This window comes from Clarias gariepinus, chromosome 1, assembly GCF_024256425.1.
Source record: "Clarias gariepinus isolate MV-2021 ecotype Netherlands chromosome 1, CGAR_prim_01v2, whole genome shotgun sequence".
Classification (NCBI taxonomy): domain Eukaryota; kingdom Metazoa; phylum Chordata; class Actinopteri; order Siluriformes; family Clariidae; genus Clarias; species Clarias gariepinus.
In genome coordinates, this window is record NC_071100.1 from 22,924,650 (window position 1) to 22,943,966 (window position 19,317).

General features: G+C 37.9%; 1 pseudogene; it reads right to left on the reverse strand.

Annotated features, from left to right (window-relative positions):
• The window catches only part of LOC128524727 (butyrophilin subfamily 2 member A2-like), a 51,106-nt pseudogene that overhangs the window by 13,239 nt on the left and 18,550 nt on the right, over window positions 1–19,317 (reverse strand).

Below are 19,317 nucleotides of genomic sequence, written 5' to 3' on the forward strand. Positions count from 1 at the left end.
TGTGTGTGTGTGTGTGTGTGTGTGTGTGTGAGAGAGAGAGATTGTGTGTGTGTGTGTGTGTGTGTGTGAGAGAGAGAGATTGTGTGTGTGTGTGTGTGTGAGAGAGAGAGAGAGATTGTGTGTGTGTGTGTGTGTGTGTGTGAGAGAGAGAGATTGTGTGTGTGTGTGAGAGAGATTGTGTGTGAGAGAGAGATTGTGTGTGTGTGTGTGTGAGAGAGAGAGATTGTGTGTGTGAGTGAGAGAGAGATTGTGTGTGAGTGTGTGTGTGAGAGAGAGATAGAGAGATTGTGTTTCTGTGTGTGTGTGTGTGTGTGTGTGTGTAAGAGAGATAGAGAGATTGTGTGTGTGTGTGTGTGTATGTGTGTGTGTTGCGTTGCCCTGCCTCCCTCATAGTCATGCCATGCACCAGAACATGATCTATGACAGTTGCTCGAATGTCATTTGAAATAACAGACCATTCCTGATAGTAGGCTATCTGATAGTTAACTATGCAAATGTCCTGATTTGTGAATATGCCAACATATCTTAATTAAAACGTAAAAATGTGTTGCCATCATCAGAAGACATGAATGAACAATGTACATTATGTTTATATATATATAAATATGCCTAAATTGTATTTCGCCAGCAAAACATAGAATAAGTAGAAATAATCAGACTTCATAATTACTTTGAGTGTAATTCACAAATTTACTGAATATATTATGTTTGTATGTGTATATGTGTTTGTATGTGAATATATTATATAAGTATGTGTTTGTGTGCGCGTCTCATATGTAACATTCATATTAAATGCAATTCATGATAATTGTATGTTGTTAAAGTATTTGTGGATATGTATATAACAATGCAGCTCGCGCGAGGGGCAGAGCCGCACATAAACTGTTCAGAACGGGCCAGGTCGTGATACCGCGACACTCTGTGTGATCATTCGGTCGCACGAGTAAAAGGTGTCAGGGCCAAAGACAAAGCGTGCTAAAGAAGACACAGGCAAAACCCAAGCCTCTGTCTGTCTAAGACACCGGCAAAAAAGTGAGGGAGAGCGACACTCATCAGTTTAGCGTGCCCTCTCGGGTTAAAGTGCACAAAGCATAAACTCTACTCTCTCTCTTCCTAAAGACATAAGCCCCGAGAGCATCTTTAGTTTTTTTTGTTTTAGTTTCCAGAATCCTGTCCGTTCTTGCGTAGACGGCGGAGCTCTGTTTATTTTGTGTTTTCAGTTTTCTTTTGGTTTCCTTTTAATTTTCTTAATTAATGATCCAACGCTATCTCCAAAAGGAAATGTCTTCCCATGTCTGTCATAAGCTCTTACAGCCAGGGTCGGTTCTTGACAGGCACATATGGGGGGCAGTGAGAAATGTGAAGGGGGCATCATGTGTACACTCTACCTTCAGACCTGTCCAACTTGGGTGTCCCACTTGAAGACTAAGCTCCTGCTGGTATAGATCTTAAGGTCACTGAGGCACGCAAACCCCCTGACCACAATAAGGTGGCAATCCCTCAGGGGGGAAACTGAAAAATAAAAATAAAATAAATAAGCCACTGGGCGCATTCGCCATGGATTTAAGATGCCTCGCGCGCCGTGTTTATCCGGAATTCGAGCACGACATGCAGGAAGAGCTAGCTCGTCGCGCATTTCTCTGGGGACTTCGACCACCGCGGCTCCACAACCACATCAGGTTAGCGGCACCAGCCTCCCTTTCTGAGGCGCTGCACGAGGCCGAGCATGCTGCACCCATAATGGCGGAACATCACGGCAAAAAGGCCGAGCGAACCTAGCCAGGGACAGGGCTACCCGTCGCGGCTAGGCAAGGAACAAGCCTCCAAAGTTGCGCGACGACTCAGAGGCCAGGGACCGCAGGACTACCGCTGCAACGTTCTCAGGCCTGAGGACAGCGTACCCCAGCAGCCGTTTAAAGTAGCTCCGGGCTGCACTAAGGGGAAGCCACCTCCCGCAACCGCTTTGTTCCCCCAACTAGTGCATTCAACTAAGCAAAATTTAAAAGTGGTATAGTGAGCCTACTGAAGTGATGAAACTGAAGGCGAGACTTAGCAGGTGAAAGTGGATGGTCTCAAAAATGTCCTACAGGGTGCATACACTAGTTATTAATAACCTGGCAGCATCATCTTTATGGCACAGACTGACGTGTACCCACCACCAAACCTGCTAGCAAAAATCCAGGGCCTGCTTGCCGATTTCTGGTGCTCGACAGAACTTTATTTTTACTAGGAATGTTGGACACCAGTTTTTTTATTGTGGACTTTTTAAAATTTAGAACTGTTATAAAATCCAGGACCAAGGATGTACCATACACTGGCTGCTAAAGAAGCCCCTGGTCTACAGGGGCCATCTGGACATCTCTGGCATGACAACCCCGACACTGTCCAAAAGTCTGATTTCATCAGGCATTGTGAAACTTCGACACCTTATTAACATAACAGGAACAGACCTCTCATGGGCAGATGACTTGGCAGCATGGTTGGGATTGTGTGCTCCTGGCATGTTATCAGCAAGCTCTTACATCAGTGACGGTCTACATAACATCACAAGAGCATGTTCAGCTGAAGGAATACAAAATCTGTGAGCCTGGTCCTACAATGTTCAGCTGGAGCCTTTTCTCCAGCTGAACATCGCCTCAGACCTGGATGGGTGTGAGGGCCCTTTCCTACAGTGCCAGGTGAAGGAGAAACTAACATTTTGGTCGGGTAAGCTACTGTATGGAACCTGCATCAATGTTTTAAATAAGAAAAAACTGACTGGCAGGTCAAAAAACCCCATGGCGAAGTGTACTTGTGGTTAATGACGATGTTAAACGAGAGTGAAGGGCGTTGTTAGTCAAGAAATTTGCTGACCTCCAATGGAGGATGTAACACGGTATCATTGTAAATTATTTTATCTCTATTTTAATCCCACAGGTCACACAAGAATGTCCTTTCTGTTGTCAAAGAAAATCAGTTTTTCATGCTTTTATACATTGTCCCCGGTGGCAGTCAGATGTCAACTGATTAATGTTAGCCTGGGTCAAGCCAAAAATGGCAATTTATATTACCAGGAAGAACCAAGTAACCCTAGGCACAGACTATGACACCATGACAATTCTGTCCAAACATACAAAATCGAGAATCCTAGTAACCAATTCCCACCCACACTTCCACATCAAGGCTACAACCACCAACCAGGGAGGGCAAGGACTAGCACGTGCTTCCTCAGAGTCACGTGAAGCCACCAACCGCATCTTTTTGAACTCTAAACTCACGCACCGTTGGGGCGGCGTAACACTCAGAAGAGAGTGCTATCCCCTCCTTCTGCTTGCATGTGTTCACAGACGCTTGTGATCGACTGTAGAGCCATGATTGAAACTTACTTTAGCTAACAGAATAACCACAACCATGCTCTTTCTATTTATTTATATACTTATTTATCTATTTCATGTGTATATTTTAGTAAGTTATCTACATACTATTTTACTAACCAATTTTATTGTTTAATGTGCCTAGCAGAAATAAAGGATTGTCAAAGTCAAAGTCTCTCTCTCTGGTTCATGCTGGGAGGTGGTGTGAGAGCAGAGTGTGGAGCGTGGTGTGAGAGCGAATGAGCGTTTTCAAATCTTTTGAAACACTTTTAAGCTTTTTTTCTAAAGCACAAACATAACATAATTAATAGCAAGCACACGCCGTAATTATTTTTAATCCGCTGTTGTGTGGAGCTGTTAATCTCGTGGCGGGGTGCAGGGATGGCGGCTCACCCAAGCGGTGGAGCCCGTCCTCTCTCACTCCGTCACGGGGTGCGTTGTGAGGTGAGCGCCGTGGTTTCAGAGGAGCAGGTGTTGCTGGCGGTGGGAGAGTGTATTGTGTGTGAGAGCATCGTGACGGCATCGCGGATGAACAAGGCCGTGGTGGTGTTCGTTAAGGAGAGGGAACTCGTACATCAGCTGATTGAAAACGGAATAAAGGTAAGTGGAGAACTTTATTCCGTTACTTCGCTGGGTGCAACAAAAATTAAGGTTACCGTGTCGAACATTCCTCCTTTTATCCCCAATGATATAAAGAGGAAATTGTCTCGATTCTGTAAGATAGTAAGCAGTATGAGAATGGTTTCTCTAAACTGTAAAAACCCCGCGCTAAAACACGCGTCTCCTTCAGGCGTACAGTGCTCATGTTTCTGACTGAGTTCACGCTGGACATCTCATTCAGAGTCACACATGAGGGAAAATCATACATGCTGTACTCCAGCACCGGGCGCATGAAGTGCTTTGAATGTGGGGACATCGGACACAAAAAGTTCAGCTGTGCACATAAAGCACAGGTTAGGGAGGAGGCTGGGCCTAGTGGGGTCAGGGCAGTGGTGCAGGATGGACCGAGATCCAGTGTGGAGCAGACAGGTGGTGTAGTGGTGCAGGATGGACTGGAGAGGAACCACACCCAAAGTTTGCTGAGGCGCTCGAGGAACTCATTAAGCAGAGTGGTCTGGTTGATGTGTGGCTTTGACAAGGAACCTGAGCATCTACGCAAGAGCTTCCTTAGCATGTGTAAACTGGGAAAAATGTGAGAGTTTTTTAATTGGGCAATGGCAGGAAACAGGACCCCCAATCTTGCCAGGTGGTCTCCAGTGGGGCAAAGTCAGCCTCAAGTACTGTACCTTGGGGTGTTTTTAGGGACACAAAATTTACAAAATAAAAACTTGCAGGGTGTAGTGGGAAAAGTGTGTGCCAAGTTGTCTTAATGGACCTGGGTCCTGCCTCAGCTGTCCTACAGAGGAAGAGTACTGGTTGTCAATTATCTGATCACCTCCATGCTCTGGCACCACCTCACTGTCCTTGATCCCCCAGAGACATTAATCAGGAAAATATAGAGAAACTTGGTGAACTTTTTTTGGACTGGCTATATCTCTCTGTACAAGAAGGTAGGCAGGGCTTGATTGACCTGTCCTGCAAAATAAAAACCTTCAGAGGCTCCTCTATGGCGAAGGACTGGCATAGAAAGGCATAGCCAAAGCCCTACTCCAACTAGTGGAAGGCCTGAACTATGACACACACCTGTTTGCGCTTAACCTCAATGAAATGGACTTATCATTCACAACACAGTTCTATCAATCCGTACTTAAAGCCTGGACATCAATAATAATGATGAGCAGAGCTGACGCACAACCATTCCGAAGCACAGATGAGGAGCCACTATTCCACAACCCGCTCATAAACACCAGGATGCTGTCATCAACTTTCATTCGACACCGCTTCCAGAAAGCAGGAATCACCAAAATCAAGGACATGAGGAATGAAACAGAGTGGAAGACTGCAGATGAACTTTGTACAAAAACTGGACTAAAATCAAGCCGTCTAATTGAGAGACTCCTGGGCGAAGTGATGTCAGCACTTACCTCCCGAGGCAAAGCCCTAGAGAGCATCAGCAGCCTCCTCTAACACTATTCATACGCCCAGCAGCGGAAAACCTTCAGCAAAAGAAAGGAGCCCTCCTCTCTTTCAAAACACCTGTTTTAACAACTTTTGAGGACGCCTAGAAAAAAGCGCTGCATGGAACATGTGTCAAGGTCATGCACAGAAGCTCCTTGGCTGGACTAAAGGGACTCACGGTGGTCAGAGTGGCTGACACCATGCTCATCCCCATGAGGATGCTGGAGGTCCCTGTACAAACCACTCATAGAAAAAGCGCACAGCCGATCTACAGCGGCGGGTAGTACACGGGGCTGTGGCCACGGACAGACACATGGTGCACATGGATCCCACTAGGGGCATAGAGTGTCTCTTCTGTGGGAGGCAGGAAACAGTAGACCACCTGTTCTTAAAATGCAAAAGATTGGAAAGGCTGTTCTCTCTGCTTAAAACCTGGACAAATGAGTTAGGAGTGACATGGACTAACATCCTCTACATACATGCGCCAAAGTATAACCAAAAGACAAATCTGTCATTCTATTAAACTACTTTATAGGCCGGGCAAAACTCTCAATAGCATTGGTTAGGGCAAGATTAAAAGTTAAGTTCGCCTTCCTAAAGATGACCCACAGACTACCAGGGTTTGACCAGATGTGGGCACAAGGGGACGTCTTATATCCATAGACAGGTTTTTTTTTTTTTACTTTTAACTTTTAAAATAAGCACGAGATCCTTTTTAGCTTGTGTTTTACCTGTATTTTATCTATGTGCTAGTTTTATATACCATGTGTATTACTGTACCTATTCGTACCTTTTAAACATTGTTTTAATACACTAGTTCAACACTTTCATTGATCTGGTTTACTTGAATTTTACCTCAAAGTCCCATTGCTAAGCTTTTTTTTCCTCACACAATTTGCTAAATGAATGTTTTTGTACCCTTTTTTCCTATTTTATTTATTCATTTATTTTTCTCTTTTCTTTATTTTTACTAAACCTCTTGCCTTATTTATTTATATTATACGAACTATTTTTGTCATTAGAAAAATTACTTTTTTGTAAAATAAAGGAACGTTAAGAGTCAGTCTCTCTCTCTCTCTAACACACACCATCTCTCTCTCTCTCTCTCTCTCTCACACACACACTCTCTCTCTCTCTCTCTCTCACACTATCTCTCTCTCTCTCTCTCTCTCTCTCTCTCACACACACAAACACACACACACACACACACACACACACACACACACACACACACACACACACACACACACACACACAGTCTCTCTCTCTCTCTTGCTCTCTCTTGCTCTCTCCCTAACACACACACTCAAAGGATAAGGTAAAATTGTTTTTACCTGAAAATGACTTCTTCTTTATAAACTCTAAAAAAATAATGCAATATTTTATATAAATTTGTCTCAATACAATTCACAACATCTTAAGTAAGTGCTTTAGTGAATAGTTTGCATTTGGTTACTGGTTACATTTTAGTTAAATAATTGTCATTATTTGTAATCAACCGAGAAAGCTGACTGCTAAACGCTTTGCAACAGTAACACGTGTGACGTCAGAAGACATATGCACACAACACATGGGGCTTTACAGGTCTTAGTGATTATTCAGGTGTGTATAATTGCTTCATTAGCCACTTACAAGAGAGATTTCAGCATCTAACTTTATTCTGCTTGTCAACATAAGGATCAGACTCACACAAATGAATGTCAAGAACATATTTTAAGGCTGAGAGACAAAAATAAATCAGTAAGAGACATTGACCAAACTTTCTTCTTACAGAAATCAACTGTTTCAAACATTATTAAAAATGGTCGTGCACAGAGGCCAAAGAACCCCAATAAACATTATGTATCTCATTTCTCTTAATGAAAGTTTCCTAAAAGTTTTACAGACTCAGATGTAATTACCGTCTTCCACTCTCCGTCTCTGCAGCTCTACAAAAATAAGGACAATATATTTAGAGATTATACATTATTGTAAGAAATTCTTTAATTATTTATTGAAATAGTTTAACAAACTCTTATTACTGTATGTGTGGAATAAAACCTGAATTTTATTCAACACATAATAAGTGAGGTCACCTTATATAATTTTTTATTTCTACATTTGTATAAATAGTAGAAATGCATTGTTTAACACATGCATGAGGTTTTGTGTATAAAATATATATACTACATGGACTAAAGTATGTGGACGCCTGACGATCACACCTATATGAGCTTGAATGAAATCTCATCCCAGAACCATGGGCATTAAAATGGAGTTGGTGTTGCACATGGTGATCTTAGTCCTGTGCGCAGCTGCTCAGACATGAAAACCTACAGTGCCTTGAAAAGTGTTTGCCCCCTTCCTGATTTTTTTATTTTTATTTGCCTATTTGTCACACTTAAATGATTCAGATCTTTAAAAAAAATAGTAAATAGTAAAAAATAATATTATATAAAGATAACGGGAGTAAATACAAAATGCAGTTTTTAAATAATGATTTCATTTATTATGGAAAGAAATCCTAACCTACAATGGGTATAGAAAAGAAAACAGTCTCATTGTGTTGCTTTGTGTTTAAATTAAGACAGAAAGTTTTTGTTTATCTAGCTGTATTTACTTAGTGCAACTTTTAACATCCAAGTTTAAGATACAACACCCACATGTCAAAGAAAAAACTCAAAAAAATAAAAAACAGATTCACTGATTTGGAAAAGAATCACCCTCTCCCAAAAATAACTTGCAAACTCAATCAGGTGAAGCTGATCACCTTCTCAATGTAACACAAAGCTTTGCACATAACCATATATATATATATATATATACTACTGTTCAAACGTTTGGGGTCACTTTCTAACTCCATGATGGTTCCTGATTTTTTGTTTCTTTCTACATTGTAAAGGAATGCTAAAGGCGTCCAAATAATGCATTAATCTCCTTTGAACAGTTAATAGTGAGATGTATCTGCTACTTATGCTCTGTAAAGACTTCATAACGCCTCTAATCTGAGGTGCTGTTAATTGGTCATTTTTCAGGCTGATAACTCTAAATGAACTTCTCGTCTGCGGCAGAGGTAGGTTTAGGTCTCGCCCTCCTGGGATGGCCTTCGTGAGAACCAGTTTCATTATGGTGCTTGACGGATTTTACATTTACATTTAGGCATTTGGCAGACGCTCTTATCCAGAGCGACTTACATTTTTATCTCATTATACATCTGAGCAGTTGTGGGTTAGGGGCCTTGCTCAAGGGCCCAACAGTGGTAACTTGGTGGTTGTGGGGTTTGAACCTGGGATCTTCCCTACCGTAGTCCAATGCCTTAACCACTGAGCTACCCCTGGCCAGCACAGGATTTTGCAAATGCACTTGACAATACTGTTCTTGCAAGAACTATTACAGAAAGGATGACCTCTGTGTCTTAAAATAACAACTAACTGCTGTTTTTTTTTGTTACGTAATTACCTAATTCCATACGTGTTATTTTATAATTTTGAAATCCCCAGTATTGTTGTAGAATGTAGAAAATAAATCACTAAACAAAAACAAAGAAATTTGCAAGTGACCCCAAACTTTTGAACGGTAGTGTATATATATATATATATATATTGCACATAACCTAGTCTTTGCAATATTTGACCAGACTTTTTTTTGCAGAACTACAATCCATTCTACTGTATGTATCTCTGGAGATTGCATGACTATGTGTTTAATTATGTTACAGCTGTTAGTGATGATTGTGGCTGAAACACCTAATTATATCCTAGTATTCATAAGTGTCCACATACTTTTGGCCGTGTGGTGTAGATAAGAGCTAATGTGCAATGTAAAGATGGTATTTCATATCAGAATACTATGTATATTTACTGTAATTCCTTGTGGCTTCCTATTAAATATAAAATTATTATTTTAAAAGCACAACAAGTTTATTCTCACCTGCGTATTCCTCCATCTTTTGAAGCTCTGAGGCTGAAACAGATTAAATTGTTTTAAGTATTTTTTGTAAATTCTATAAAGATACCTGTACAGTATGAAAAAAAAAAGTGGTATAATATAGTGATAAGGGAAATGGACAGCACAAAAACGTAATCATCAATCATGTTATGTTGTTGGTCTTTCGGCTGCTCCCATCAAGGGGTCGCCACAACAGATCCCCTGAGCAAACCATATGTTTGCTAAATGAGGAAACACATGTAAAACATTAAAGTTACAGCTCAGTTATGATCCTATTGAAAATATTTTTTTATAAAGTGACTGTGTTGATCTCTGGTCTTCTTATTGAATCCTCTATAAAGCGAAATTAGACTCATCAGATCTGTCTGGCTCGTGACAGTTTTGATGACTCTGATTATCACTTCATAGAGTGAAATGTATGAAGATCTCAGTTGCATGGTAGTGATAGCCTGAGAACAATAGGATAGTCCGTATCATATTGTTTCTTTTACTCTTTATCAACTTAGGCCTTCAATTCCAAGGTATTTTCCAGCTGATTCTCCAGTAGTATTTATTTATTTAATTTGAGCTGAACAGTTAATTGCATTCATAAACACAACGAAGTAATTTTTGTTAGATAACAGCGTTTCTCTTTATTTTCTCAAATCCTTCACAGTGACTGCTTCTGCTAATGATTACAGCTATTTGTTTGACAGACTTTGTTCTGCTACTGTATGTATTTCCTGTACTTCACAGTAAGGTAGTCGCAGTGCACTTCTAATCTGCTCCTCTTTTACTGGCTTCATAGCAACAATACATGTGCTCTCCTGCACACCTCCTGCATTTCTATTTACTGGATCGCTGTTACATGACCAAAATTTTGACCTTTAAAACATCTCAAAAGTATTCAGCCAAAAGTGAAATTATGTGTTTAATTACATTCTCTTTTTGCTTTTAAAATAGTGACAATCAAGATAATGCGAATTTATTTTGTGCAATAAAATTACTATACAACAATCAATATTTAGTATGAAGTCATTTGTCCTTCAAAACCTGCTTGTTGCGACGAGCCATAGAGTCCAAAAGACATGTGCAGTACTCTGGTGGCGCTCAATCTGTGCCTAATTCATTACTTCCTGAAGATAATGTACAGAAGACAGTTTCTTGACTGCTACAGTTTTACAGTTTTTTTTTAAATAGTTTTATTGTATATTATGTTTATTTAAGCTGAATAGCATTGTCACATAGCCAGTTTTTCACAGCTGTTTAAAAAGTTAATTAGCACAGCTCTTCAGTCAGCGAGGCTAGAACTAATTAGTGACATCACCTGTTTTGTGCACAGGGAGAACTATAATACATTGCTCATGTTGTCTTAATACTTTTTGCTGTCTTCTGCCACCAGGAATAACAGACACAGGTGAAGGTGACCAGTGACATGTGACATGCTGGGGATGATGGGTAATGGATTTGGGTTCTTCGACCCTTATTTTGACGTGCACTTCTGTTCTTAGTTATTGGACTTATTATTTGTTATAAGTTTATAGGGTACGTCCCATTTTGTTTTTAATTTCTTTTTGGTTTAATTTCATGTCCATGTTTTGCTGCTACTGTGAGATGCTTGAGTCACTATTTTGTTTCCTAGCTTGTGCTAATGCTAATGGCCCCAGATCATAGCCTCTATTCCTGTGTTTGGGTCGTGCCTGTGAATATGTTTGTAAATAAAAAATCATTTAGATTTTACTCCATAGGCCTCCTTCCTGTTTACATCTCAAGTTCAAGTAGCTCAAGTTCAAGTAGGCTTTATTGTCACTTCAACCATATACAGTTAGTACACAGTGAAACGAAACAACGTTCCTCCAGGACCAAGGTGCTACATGCAACATAAACTTACAACATAAATTAACAGAGAAGCTAAACTAGCTAACTAAGAGGCCTAGGGCTAGCTTTTTTGTTTTTGGTTGTATAAATCTGAATACGTGAGCTGAGATACCCAGAATTTAGCATCATTCATTTAAAATAAACACGAGAAGGTGCTGTAATTTCTGTTCTCTCTCCTGATCTGACAATGTTTAGTTGTGTCTCTAAGTCAAGGAGGCCAAACAGTCTAACAAGCTCCCAGTTACCTTTGTGATGACATTTGCTCAGTGTGATATTGTCTATGAAAGAGGCATGTGCTCGCAGTAGTAATTATTCTTTTGTTTTGTCCAATTAAATCATTTGTAGAATTTTAAAGCATAAAAAGTTTATTCTTACCTGCTTTTTGCTTCTCTCTTTGAAGCTCTGAGGCTGAAACAGATAAAGTGGTTTTGAGTTATTTTGTGTAAATTCTATAGAAATAAAAGTATGAGCAGTATAAAATAGTGATAAGGGAAATGGACAACACAAATCAGATTGCAGTTATTAAATGTAATCGTCCTCTATGTTAAATATTTTTTGACTGATAAAGCTTCACAAAGTGGAACATGATGTTACATCTCAGTTATGAGTCACATAGAAAAGACATGATTGAATGTATTGTGACTAATGTGTTGAACTTGATCTTATTACTAACCTGATTTTATTACTGAATTACAGGCATATTTGCACACCCCCTGGACATTTCTATTTTTATACAACTTTTATTTATATACAACCTTATTCCCATACAAAAATTCCATAATTCTATATTGTCTATATTGTTCAGCTAGGTTTTTCCTATTTTTCATATATTGTATATTATATATTTTGTATTACACAAATATTTAATTCTTTCTTAGTTAAATTTACTTTTATTTTCCTTTTCATATTTATTTCCTAATAAAGATAAGGACACAGGCGGTCGTGTAAGCATTTTACTGCATATCGTACTGTGTATGACTGTGTATGTGACAAAATAAATTTAAATTTGAATTTTGAATCCTCTATGGAGTGAAATCAGACAGAGCAGAACCTAAACCTGAATTTGTAATGCTTGTAAACTATCTCCAGGAATCTTAATATATATCGCTGTACCGGTTTTAAATTAATCCATATTTAAGCTGAGGTATTGAAATTTAGTTCAAGGAATTTGGGTAAATAAAGAATTATTATTATTGATGATAATAATAATAATAATAATAATAATAATAATAATAATAATAATAATAATAATAATAATCTAATAGAGCACTTTTGGGTCGACCTTGTTCCTGCCTCCTTCTGGTCTACTTCCTGTTGTCCAAATATTGACTCTTGATCTGAGCTGCCCAGAATTTGTTAGCATTAATTACAACCTTCACCATGGTACATTGTGTCTCTAAGTGTGTTTTCAACAGACTGGGATGAATAAGTCATAATTTCTAGTCAGACTTTACAAGAACTAAAACTGTTCTTAGTTAGTTACAAGAACTAACAAGCTCCCAGTTACCTTTGTGATATTGTCTGAGAAAGAGTCATGCCCTCTCAGTAGTGATCATTTCTTTGGTATGTTGGGTTTTCTCCAATTAAATAATTTGTAAAATTTTAAAGTTTATAAATAAATAAAAAGTTTATTCTTACCTGCTTCTTGCTTCTCCCTTTGAAGCACTAAGGCTGAAACAGATAAAGTGGTTTTGAGTTATATTATATCTATATAAATAAACATACAAGCAGATTAAACAGTATAAAATAGTGATAAGGGAAATGGACAACACAAATCAGATTGCAGTTATTAAATGTAATCCTCCTCTGTTAAGTATTTGTTAAATGACGAAGCTTCACAAAGTGAAACATGTTACTAGGGCTGCAAGTAACTATTATTTTAGCAATCGATTAATCTGTCGATTATTATTATTATAAATTTTTTTCCCCCGATTAAACGATGAATCAGATAAAAACAAAACAAGAAAAGAAAAGTTCTGTTTTCAAACCCTTTGTGCAATTTCTAAAGATTTAGTTCTGTTTTGGAACAAACATGTTGCTCCTTGAGCGATTATAATAGTAATAAAATAAAATAAAAATGGACTAACACAAAAAACATAGACATGTATGCTTTACATCTGCAAAATATACAGATGTACAGCAGAACCTTGGATTACGAGCATAATTCGCTCCGGAAGCGGCTCATATTCCAAAACACTCGTAAACCAAATTGAATTTTTAAAAGCACACTAATGAAATCACTGCTGCAAAGTAAAAATAAATGCATTTTACCTTTGAAAAGAATCGTGACAGAGCAGTGTTTCTGTGTAGAGCAGAGAGAAAGAGTGTGTGTGTGTAGGCAAAAGTAGGAGGGGTCTATGTGTCTGTGTATGTGGCACGGTGTCCAATGAGGCGCGCGCAGACAGACACACACACGCACACAGCAGGCAAAGAGCAGGCTAAGCTTTATGCAGAGAGAAAAAAAAGATTTTTTTTTTTTTGCTTTTGCTGTACACACACATACAGACACAAAATAAAATATGCCCAGCAGGGGAGACAATCACGGATTTCTCTGCCTCCGCCATGTATCTTTCCTCTACTTCCGCTTGTTTTTCTTTTATTGATCTGCCCTGTCTATGAGGTGCCGAACTCTGCTAATCAAATGTCTCTGCGTTGCGCGACTCAACGAATCGATTATGAAATTCGTTGCCAACTCTTTTAGTAATTGATATTTATCGATTTAATCGATTTCTTTGTTGCAGCCCTACATGTTACAACTCAGTTATGAGTCACACACGATTAAATGTATTGTGACTGTTTGTATCTTTTATTTTATCACTGAATCCTCTATGGAGTGAAATCAGACTGAGCAGAACCTGAACCTGAATTTGTAATGCTTGTAAACTATTTGCAGGAATCTTAAAATATTTTGATGTACCGTTTTTAAATTAATCCATATTTAAGCTGAGGTATTGAAATTTCAGTTTAAGAAATTTGGTTAAATAAATAAATATTATTATTATTAATAATAATCTAATAGAGCACTTTTGGGTCGACCATGTTCCTGCCTTCTTCTGGTCTACTTACTGTTGTCCAAATTGTCTGAGAAAGAGTCATGCTCTCTCAGTAGTGATTATTTTTTGGTATGTTAGGTTTTCTCCAATTAAATAATTTGTAGAATTTTAAAGAATAAAAATTTTATTCTTACCTGCTTTTTGCGTCTCCCATTTAAGCACTGTGGCTGAAACAGATAAAGTGGTTTTGAGTTATATTATATCTATATAAATAAACATACAAGCAGATTAAACAGTATAATATAGTGATAAGGGAAATGGACAACACAAATCAGATTGCAGTTATTATATGTAATCGTCCTCGATGTTAAATATTTGTTAAATGATGAAGCTTCACAAAGTGGAACATGATGTTACAGCTCAGTTATAGAAAACATGTGATTAAATGTATTGTGACTGATGTCTTTATATCTCTGATCTTATTACTGAATGCTCTATGGAGTGAAATCAGACTGAGCAGAACCTAAACCTAAATTTGTAATGCTTGTAAACTATCTGCAGGAATCTTAATATATATCGCTGTACCGGTTTTAAATTAATCCATATTTATGCTGAGGTACTGAAATTTTAGTTCAAGGAATTTAGGTAAATAAAGAATTTATAATAATAATAATAATAATAATTATTATTATTATTATCTAATCGAGCACTATTGGGTCGACCTTGTTCCTGCCTCCTTCCTGTTGTCCAAATATGGACTCCTGATCTGAGCTGCCCAGAATTTGTTAGCATTAATTACAACCTTCACCATGGTACATTGTGTCTCTAAGTGTGTTTTCAACAGACTGGGATGAATCAGTCATTATTTCTAGTCACTTTACAAGAACTAAAACTTCTTAGTTAGTTACAAGAACTAACAAGCTCCCAGTTACCTTTGTGATATTGTCTGAGAAAGAGTCTCGCACTCTCAGTAGTGATAATTTTTTTTGGTATGTTAGGTTTTTTTTCCAATTAAATAATTTGGATAATTTTAAAGCAAAAAAGTTTATTTTTACCTGCTTTTTGCTTCTCCCTTTGAAGCACTGAGGCTGAAAAAGATAAAGCGGTTTTGAGTTATATTATATCTATATAAATAAAAATACAAGCAGATTAAACAGTATAATGTAGTGATAAGGAAAATGGACAAAACAAATCAGATTGCAGTTATTAAATGTAATTGTCCTTGATGTTAAATATTTAATAAATGATGAAGCTTTACAAAGTGGAGCATGATGTTACATCTCAGTTATAGAAAACATGTGATTAAATGGATTATGACCGATGTGTTTATATCTCTGATCTTATTACTAAATCCTCTATAGAGTGAAATCGAACTGAGCAGAACCTGAACCTGAATATGTAATGCTTGAAAACTGTCTGCATGAATCAAAATATTTTAATGTATTGGTATTAAATGAATCTACACCATGTTCCAAATTATTACACAAATAATATCTTTCCCTGATTTTCGTAATTAGTCAATGCAAATGACGGTCAGTATAATTTTCAAGTCATCAACCATTAGGGTATAATTTGAATTTTATTGAACAAACCCCCTAATGATAATATTTATAAAAACAAAAAAAAATGAAAATGCACTGTTCAGCTTTAGGAGGTCATATTTAAAGAAATCTAAAGCTATTTCAATCAAAAACATCCTAACAGGGCATGTTACATCTTAACATAGGACCCCTTGTTTGATATCACCTTCACAGTTCTTCCAATGAACTTGTGAGTTTTTGGACAGTTTCTGCTTGAATTTCTTGCAGGATATCATAATAGCCTCCCAGAGCTGCTGTTTTGATGCAAACCGCCTCCCACCCTCATACAGTAGATCTTTTGCTTGAGGATGCTCCAAAGGTTTTCAATGGGTTTGAGATCAGGGGAGGATGGTGGCCGCGCCATGAGTTTTTTATCTTTTATGCCCATAGCAGCCAATGACACAAGTTCAAGTTCAAGTAGGCTTTATTGTCACTTCAACCATATACAGTTAGTACACAGTGAAACGAAACAACGTTCCTCCAGGACCAAGGTGCTACATGCAACATAAACTTACAACATAAATTAACAGAGAAGCTAAACTAGCTAATTAAGAGGCCTAGTTAGCTGGCTAGCAGAAACAAGACAGATTGACCTAACATAAATTACAACATAAATTAACAAAAACTAACTAAAACTTACTAACTAAGGAAGACTATCTACAGGTTTTACAGACAACAGACAACATAAAGTGCACGTGCAAATGTGCAAACGAGCAACAACAAAGTTCTTTGCAGCATTAGATGGTGCATTGTTGTGCATGAAGATGATTTTCCTATGGAAGGCACGGTTCTTCTTTTTGTACCATGGAAGAAAGTGGTCGGTCAATATACTTTGCAGAGGTCATTTTCACCCTTCAGGGACCCTAAAGCGGCCTACTCTGGCACCTCCTTTTTGACGTTGCAGCCTTGTTGGGACATGGTGGCCACCCACCAACCATCCACTACTCCCTTCATCTGGACCATCCAGGGTTGCACGACACTCATCAGTAAACAAGACTGTTTAAAAGCTTGTCTTAATGTATGCCAGGACCCACTGCAACCGTTTCCGCTTGTGAGCATTGATTAGGGGTGGCCGAAAAGTAGGTTTATGCACAACTGCAAGCCTCTAAAGCATCCTACACCTTGAGGTTCGCAGGACTCCAGAGCCACCAGCAGCTTCAAATACCTGTTTGCTGCTTTGTAATGGCATTTCAGCAGCTGCTCTCTTAATCCGATGAATTTGTCTTGCAAAAACCTTCTTCATTCTGCCTTTATCTGCACAAACCCGTCTGTGCTCTGAATCAGCCACAAATGTCTTCACAGTACGATGATCACGCTTAAATTTTCGTGAAATATCTAATGTTTTTATATCTTGTCCAAGGCATTGCAATATATGACATTTTTCATCAGCAGAGATCCTTTTTCTTTCCCATATTGCTTGAAACCTGCGGCCTGCTTAATAATGTGGAACAACCTTCTTCAGTACTTTTCATTTAATTGGGTTTATCTGGCAAACTAATTATCACACGTGTCTGAGATTAATTTCAGTGATCCAAAGAGCCCTGAGACACAATACCATCCATGAGTTTAATTTTAAAACTAAACATTTAATGTTTATGACACATCCAATTTGCATAATAATTTGGAACGCTGTGTATATTTAACATGAGGTATAGAATCCTAGGTATAGATTTTGGTATTTTAGCCCTCTATGCTTGCCATGTACATATCAGATGATGTTGCATTTTGGACCCTCAAAAAATACATGAACGAATGTGCAATAATAATGAAGACAAACCTGTTCTGTAAACAAATACAAGTGAACGATGGAGCTCAGATTTTTTAGGCTTACATGAAATTAATTCCTTAATGGAACCATGGTAGACAAACATTTGTCATCATTCTCAAGCATGGATTTGACTTGGCTTTCCTGGCAATACTTGTGATGTCTCTAATGGCATAAATGTTTTTTTTTTCTGTCAACGGCCCCATCACTATAGTTTTCCTGTGCTTCAGGTCAATGCAAAGCACTTTTACTTCAGTAAAAAAATCTAAATGAGCCTTCTCTATGTCAAAGTTAGAACAAATAAAGGGGAACATCATCAACAATTGCGCAGCAAAAAGACATTGGCATCATTAAGGTTTCATTGTTTTAATTAATTTTTATAAACAATTAAAATATAATACAGTAAAAATAATATAGAATATGTGAGTGTAAAATAGGATTTGTTAGTACAGTGTAGTACAGCATATTAGTAGCTTATGAATACATTATAGTATGTAATATATTATGATATTAAATATCCAGATTTTAAAGATCTATAGATGAAACTTTTTGGTACTTGACACTTATCATAAAACTCTGAACATAAATACACTCCATTAAATTTGCTTGCAAAACGTAAACGCTATCATGCTTCTTATGTTTACAGTCTTGCCAGGGCCAGTATGGCGGTAACATTTAAATGGTTAAAACCTGAGGTGTGAGTAAAGGGGCACGGTTAGTAAACCTAAGAAGGTGTTAGTTTATGATCCTCATATGATTCCACACTGATAGTTGAGGTGTGTTTGTAACTTTTTAGCTCCACCTTTTCTTTTCTCCCCTTTTCATCCATGGACATTATTATTAATTATTTGCTCAGAGAAATTCTCTGTATCGAGAAAGCATCAATATCTTTTCCTTTGTAAAATACAAGTGAAAGAGGGCGTGTTTCAAAACACATATAAAATAGACCCAACTTATTAATAGGGAAAGAGGGCAATACATTCACATGCTCACAAACACACGGCCTTTGTCGGCGGCGCCCATGCGACCGACCCACTTATCCATCTGCGTGGAAAAGAGATGCAATGTGGCTCTCCCAAAAGATAATAAGACGATGTACAAGAGGCATCATTGTGAAAAAAAACAACATTTCTCAGCTTTTATTTACATTTGAACAAAAAGTGTCATGTCCAAAATTATTTATACCCTCTGCATATATATATAAAGGGGCAAGAAAAATACTGTAATTTCATGGTTTTCTGCATGCATTTTCCATAAAATGTGATTTTTGACAAATAGAATGTGCCTAAAATAATAACACAAAATAAATCGGATCTTGTATGTGTTTTTTGAGAACAATCATAAAAACCTCATAGTGCTGGTGGACAAATTATGTGAATCCTGACCTCAAAAAAGCTAACTGGAGTGAGGTGTTAGCATACCTGAATAAAAAATGACCTGAAGAGCACAACAAAGACTCATCAGTGAGGTAAAGAAACAACCCCGAATGACCAAAGATTTAAAGGAATCATTGGAACTTGCTGACATCTGTGTGTATGTGTCTACAGTAAGTAAAACATTGACACTAGGGTTGCGCGATATGCCCATTGTCGTATCGTCCTATCGTCAGCCTGTAAGATCGCCGATACACGATAGTAGTCAAAGCCCAGGGATTCTGCGTGCTGTCGCGTTGTATTCAGAGAGTAGTACATATTTTTGTGGTTATTTTTTTCATTTCATGTCTGTTGTTTTATCGATAAATCTGCTCATATCTGCGCACGCGTTTATCAGCCTTTTGATCAAAA